General features: G+C 37.8%; 1 non-coding gene across 1 annotated transcript; it reads left to right on the plus strand.

Annotated features, from left to right (window-relative positions):
* Positions 1-1,875: 1,875 nt before the first annotated feature.
* Positions 1,876-1,982, plus strand: LOC127108638 (small nucleolar RNA R71). The gene has a single exon (XR_007796164.1). It is a non-coding gene; the product is annotated as a small nucleolar RNA R71 (small nucleolar RNA).
* The last annotated feature ends 4,261 nt before the right edge of the window (positions 1,983-6,243 follow it).

Here is a 6,243-nt window from a genome sequence, read left to right on the forward strand (position 1 = left end):
TCATATCTCAGATTCTTAGGCAGTTCCTTAAGTTCTAAGGTTGGTTTCTTAGGGCATGGCATAGGATCCGGGGTAAGGGATAAACATTCGTAAAGGTTATCATCGATGTAGGGTTTTCTAAAGTCATCATCTTCCAATATGAGGGTTGATGGTAGCTTAATTGTTTTTATGATTTCTTCTTGGTCTAATTCCCTAACGCATTCATCAATGATATCTATGGTATAACATGCGTCTCCCATCACAGGTGCCATAAGAAATTTCGAAAGTATAAATTCTACTTTCTCGTCACCTACCTCAAAGGTCAACTTTCCTCTCTTGACATCTATTATGGCTCCTGCAGTTGATAAGAATGGTCTACCTAGAAGGATTGGTATATCATTGTCCTCTTTGATGTCCATGACAACAAAATCAGTAGGCATAAATAATTGACCTATCCTAACATGGACATCTTCTAAAATGCCTATCGGATACTTAACAGATCTATCGGCTAACTGAAGTGACATCTTAGTAGGCTGTAATTCTCCTAAGTTTAATCTCTCACAAACTGCTAAAGGCATTAAGCTCACACTAGCTCCTAAGTCTAGAAAAGCTTTTTCGATGACATGACTATCCAAAAGACAAGGAATGGAGAAATTTCTAGGATCTTTATCTTTTTTGGCTAATTTATTCTCGGAAATGGAATTACATTCCAAGGGCTTCGAATCGTCAAGTCTACGTTTGTTGGTAAGGATGTCTTTGAGAAACTTTGCATAAGAAGGTATTTGGGTGATAGCTTCTGTGAAAGGGATTTCTACGTGAAGTTTTTCTATAACTTTAATAAAATTTTTATATTGGTTATTGATCTGGGTTTGTTTGAGTCTTTGCGGATATGGTATAGGTGGTTTATATGGAGGGGGTGGTACATAAGTTTTGTCTTTAGGTTCTTCTCCTTTTTCTTGACCTTCCTATTTTTCAGGTTCCTCTGGCTCCTTTACTTTGTCCGGGGGTGTTGTATATTCCTTAGAAGTTTTAGATTCACTCAATCTAGGGTTTGGTGGCTCATCATAAGCGTTCCCACTTTGTAGGGTAATGGCATTGGCTTGCCCTCTCGGATTCTGTTGAGGTTGTCTAGGGAACTGTCCTCCATGTGTAATTTGAGGGGCTTGGTTTAAAGCTACCCGAGAGATCTGGGTTTCAAGCATCTTGGTGTGAGTAACTATTTGGTCAACCTTGGTTCCTAACTGAGTAATCAGTTCGTTAACGTGAATGTTTTGATTCACGAACTCTTTGTTTTGTTGGGTTTGAGTAGTGATAAAATTTTCCATAATTTTCTCAGGGCTCGACTTTGGTGGTACAGATTGCATAGGTTGATTTAGTCTTGGGGCTTGGTAACCAGTTTGTCTCGGAGGTGTATTATTTTGGATAGGGTTATTGTTTTTATAGGAGAAGTTCAGATGATTCCTCCATCCAGGGTTATAGGTATTCGAGTATGGGTTCCCTTGGGTGTAGTTCACTTGCTCATAGTGGATTTCGTTTATTAGACTGCATTCTGCAAATTGGTGTCCTTTGGTCCCATATATCTCACAATCCGACGAAACTTCGGCTGCAGTATTCGGGTTTATGCACATATGCTCGACTTTGAGGGCTAATGCGCCCATTTTATCTTGCATCATGTCTATAGAGATTAATTCATGCACTCCTCCTTGGGTTTCCTTCTTCTCAACTGTCGCTCGTTCGACTCCCAATGATTGATGGTTTTGAGCCATATCTTCGATGAGGGCACTAGCTTCAGGATAAGGTTTGTTCATCAGCGCACCGCCTGCGGCAGCGTCGATGGTCATCTTAGTGTTATAGTGAAGTCCATTATAGAAGGTCTGAATGATTAACCAATTTTCTAAACCATGATGTGGGTATGCTCTTAACAACTCTTTATATCTCTCCCAAGCTTCGAACAACGATTCTCCTTGGTTTTGGGTAAATCTAGTTATATGGTTTCGAAGAACGGCGGTCTTACTTGGGGGAAAATATCTAGCAAGGAATACTCTTCTAAGGTTATCCCAAGTCGTAATGGAATTGGGTGGAAGGGAATCTAACCATGACAGAGCTTTATCTCTGAGGGAAAAAAGGAATAATCTTAAACGTATTGCCTCAGGAGAAGCTCCATTGGTTTTAAAAGTGTCTGCTAATTGGAGAAATATTTTTAAATGTTGGTTTGGGTTCTCAGTAGCGAGACCTGCGAATTATCTCTGTTGCACTAGTTGCAACAGGGACAGTTTAAGTTCGAAATTATTAGCTGGAATGGTTGGGTTTACTATACTAGAACTGGGTTCTTCGTTGGATGGTTGGGCGAAGTCCTTAAGAGGTCTTTGGTTTTGATCTTCGGCCATAACTCTCCTAATTCTATGGAAAAATAATCGTGCGCGAGCGTAACGTTCAGGTTCCGCCAGAGGGTATACTAAGCTTCCGGTGCTGCGAGTTCTTCGCATTGACCGACGGGTTATAGCCTAAGTCTAAACGATATAACAACAGGGTATGAAATTTGATGAAATTGGTCCCCGGCAACGGCGCCAAAAACTTGATGCGTGCTTTTCGCAAGTATACGAACGCGTCAGAGTAATATAAAAGATTGTCGAATCCACAAAGACCAAGTGTCAATCTATCGTAATCTATTGTTATGGTGTTTATCAAAGGTAATCAAAATAGGGGTTTTTAGAGTGTGCAATGAAAAGTAAAGTGTTGAATAAAGTTTAATTAATAAAGACAAGCTCGAATGTAATTCACATAATCAATTAATAATCCAAGTACTTGCAAATAGAACTACTTATGGGCAGTATTTCCTACTTTGAAAAGAACCAATTTAACAGGAACTGTCGCTTTCACGTATTCAGAACCGAGTTGTACTCCCTAATCAAACCCTCTTATTGTAACTTATAAAAAGGCGCGCATTGCGTTAGAGTAGTAAACCTATTTTTAAGAAATATAGTATCTTGACTAAGTTGAAAAGTAGTTTAACCTGGATTTCTTAACCAAAAGAGGTTCTCACGAACCAGACTCTAAACTTATAAACGCGTCCGAAAATAGTTTTAAAATCACTTTTCTTTTAAAGTTAAAATCTCCTAATGAACTAAACAAAGCGCTTTCGCTGTTTTTGAAATAGTTAAAAACAATTAAGTTTAAATAGACGTTGGACGACTTTCGATCTTACCCAACGGAAACTAAGTGCAGGAAAACTTAAGTTGAAAGTTAAAATATCCCTTAAGTGTTTCTACGAACAATTGTACGGATTATCGGTTCAATTACGATCCTTACATTCTAACCTTATAGGTTTAGTTAAACATGGTAAAGTAAAGGTGCATTTTAATTTAAATAAAAGTAGTGCGAGTGAGGAAAATAAATAAAAGTAGTGCGAGTGCGGAAAATAAATAAAAGTAGTGCGAGTGCGGAAAATAAATAAAGTAAAACGAGTGCGAGAAATAAATAAAAGTAAAGCGAGTGCGGGAAATAAATAAAGTAAAGCGAGTGCAAGAAATAAATAAAAGTAAAGCGAGTGCGAAAAATAAATAAAGTAAAGTGAGTGCGAGAAATAAATAAAGTAAAGCGAGTGCGGGAAATAAATAGATAAAGGTAAGGCAATAAAAACCTGCTCCAATCGGAGGGTTGAATAAAATGCGAAGCGGAAATGAAAATGGCGACAAGATTAACTTCCTTCCAAAGTGCTCCAAACTCGATTACAGACTCGATCACAGACTTAATTACACAATTGTGGTAACACCCCAATGCGAAGCGATTACCACTTTAAAATACTGAATATATGCCTAAGTGAAACTAAGTTTGCTCTAAGTTTGCATATGCTCTAAGTTTGGATGATTAAACAAATGAAAACGAGTATGTATTTATAGGCAAGGAAAATAATGGAAATGACAAGGATGCCCTTCAGTTTGAAATTGGGAGGGAAAACTTTTCTTCTTATGGCGCCCGCCACAAGTCCATGGCGCCCGCCATAAGGCCAAATTGTGGCGCCTTAGTGGAAGTAGTGGGGAACGTGGCAGTTGAGGTAAGTTGAGATGTGACACGTCATGGCTGGACCTTTGGCGCCAACCACAATGGGAGCCATAAGTGCAAAATGCTGAATTTTAGTCTTTTTAGCTCATTTTCACTCCTTTTCTCGATCGGGGCTCCGATTAAAGTAAAAACCTGAAAACAAAGAGAAATATAGTAATAACACAACAAAATAACAGTAAAACCACTAAAATGCATGCGAAATCGAAGTCGAAAATATGGCGAAATTTAGTGTCATCAGAATTCCATAAGCTAGGAAATCTCCCAAAGACCATGACCTCTTCTTTCTTGGCTTTGGTTCCTAAGATTGATAACCCTCAAACGCTTGATGACTATAGGCCCATCAGTTTAATTGGTGATGCTTGTCGTGACTATATATAAAATATAGTCTATCGGGTACTTGATTGCAAGTGCACAGTCCAATCGCTTTAGTTTTAAAAGATATCGATCCCACAGGGACCTATGGTCAAACTAGTGTTACTAACGTCACTATGTTTAGCTAAGGGAATTATTAGTAGAAGTTCGGGTGCAGAATAGTAAATCTAAGGGAAACTTAGTTTTAAGAAAGAGTTGATGGAAGGAATCAGTATGCAACGCATTAATTGTCAGGGATTCTATAAGTCACTGGTGAATAGTTTAAATGCCAAATATCTCTCAGTAGAAAATATTTATTTAAAAAGCTCTATCTCACACTCTCGTGATTGTTGATTCGACCTATAGCTTTAAGTCAGAATGTACGCTCTCGCTGTCCCATTTGAAGTTAAAATTACTTTTTGAAAATAAATAAGTTCTAATTGCTTTTAAAGTGCTCTCGCTGTTTTTAAACTTAATGCCTAATTTTTACTATCCAACTCGAGCCTCATGCTCTCGCGATTGTTGGTTCTCACCTTAGTTAATTTCCCACTCTCGTGGCAAAATCGTATTAAATAGCTTCTCACGCTTTTGTGATAAATTTAATTAAATTTAAATTAAAAACCTCATCCTAAAAGATTGTTTGAGAAAAAGAGTTTTCACCGATTATTGTTAAATCTCATCTAATTAAGTTGTTACATACCGATAATTTAGCCGGACATGTTAAATAAAGAAAAGACAGAGCTTAAACAGATTAACATTGCAGCAAACATAATTATAATAATAACAAGGCAATAATAATAATTTAATGAAAACCTGGTAACTGAAGTAACAGAGTAGGCGAATCTTGGAGTACTTGAGCAGTCCTCCACAAGTCGGTAGGATTCTGCTTCTTCAATACAATTGCTTACTAGATTAAATAAAGTGTAGTAGTTCCCCAGTGTAGGAAACTACTACTATGGCTAACTGGAAAAGAGAAAGGAAAGGAGAAAAAGGAAATTCTAAAAAGAATGACAAATGAACTAAGGCAACGAAAACAAAGTTGCTGAAAAAAGAAAATAACTAAAAAGCTATGCTGTAAAAAATTCAATTGCAGAGCGTAAGTGTAGATGTTCCAATTTTTTCCAACTTGGTTCCTTTATATATTGCCTTGGTAGGTCTTGGAGGTTGAGAAATTTAAGGAAGACTGGTTGAATGAGGAATCCGCGGGGGAGTCTTGTTGTTGGAGAGAATTTAGGCACGTTTGGGTGCCTCTGGCTGACTGTTTCAAAGCATAAAATCTGGCCGTGTGACGCTCGTCATGGGCCTGTGACGGTCGTCACAGGCTGTGTCGTGACGGTCGTCATGAAGCTTGTGACGGTCATCACATCAACAATTTCTGCATTCTGGTTTTCTGCTTTTTCCCGTGCTTTCTCATCTGTTTCTTCTTCTTTTTCTTCCTTTTCTACATTTTGCTCATTAATGCTTGGAGATTTAAATACTTGCAAAAAGAACTCGAATACTTGCGGAATAATCGGAATATTAATTAAAATGGTATGATCTTTGAGTGTAAATAAAGGCAAATATCTGATGCATTTTCGCGTTATCAAACTCCCCTAAATTTGAATCTTTGCTTGTCCTCAAGCAAATACAATTTGAAAACAAAGTTAAACTCGAATACATTACCCATTCGTGCGTGGTTGTAAGGTGGATTGTTAAGATGGTCGATATTCAAGTAAAACACTAAAGATACTGTGACGACACGAGCATTAAGCTTTAGCGTAGATCTCTCATTTGCACAAGCCAGTTTGAATCATGCTATTATAGCTCAACCTAGTGTCTTTCGTTCCTATTTCACCCGGTTTCATTCTAGCG

This window comes from Lathyrus oleraceus, chromosome 7, assembly GCF_024323335.1.
Source record: "Lathyrus oleraceus cultivar Zhongwan6 chromosome 7, CAAS_Psat_ZW6_1.0, whole genome shotgun sequence".
NCBI lineage: Eukaryota > Viridiplantae > Streptophyta > Magnoliopsida > Fabales > Fabaceae > Lathyrus > Lathyrus oleraceus.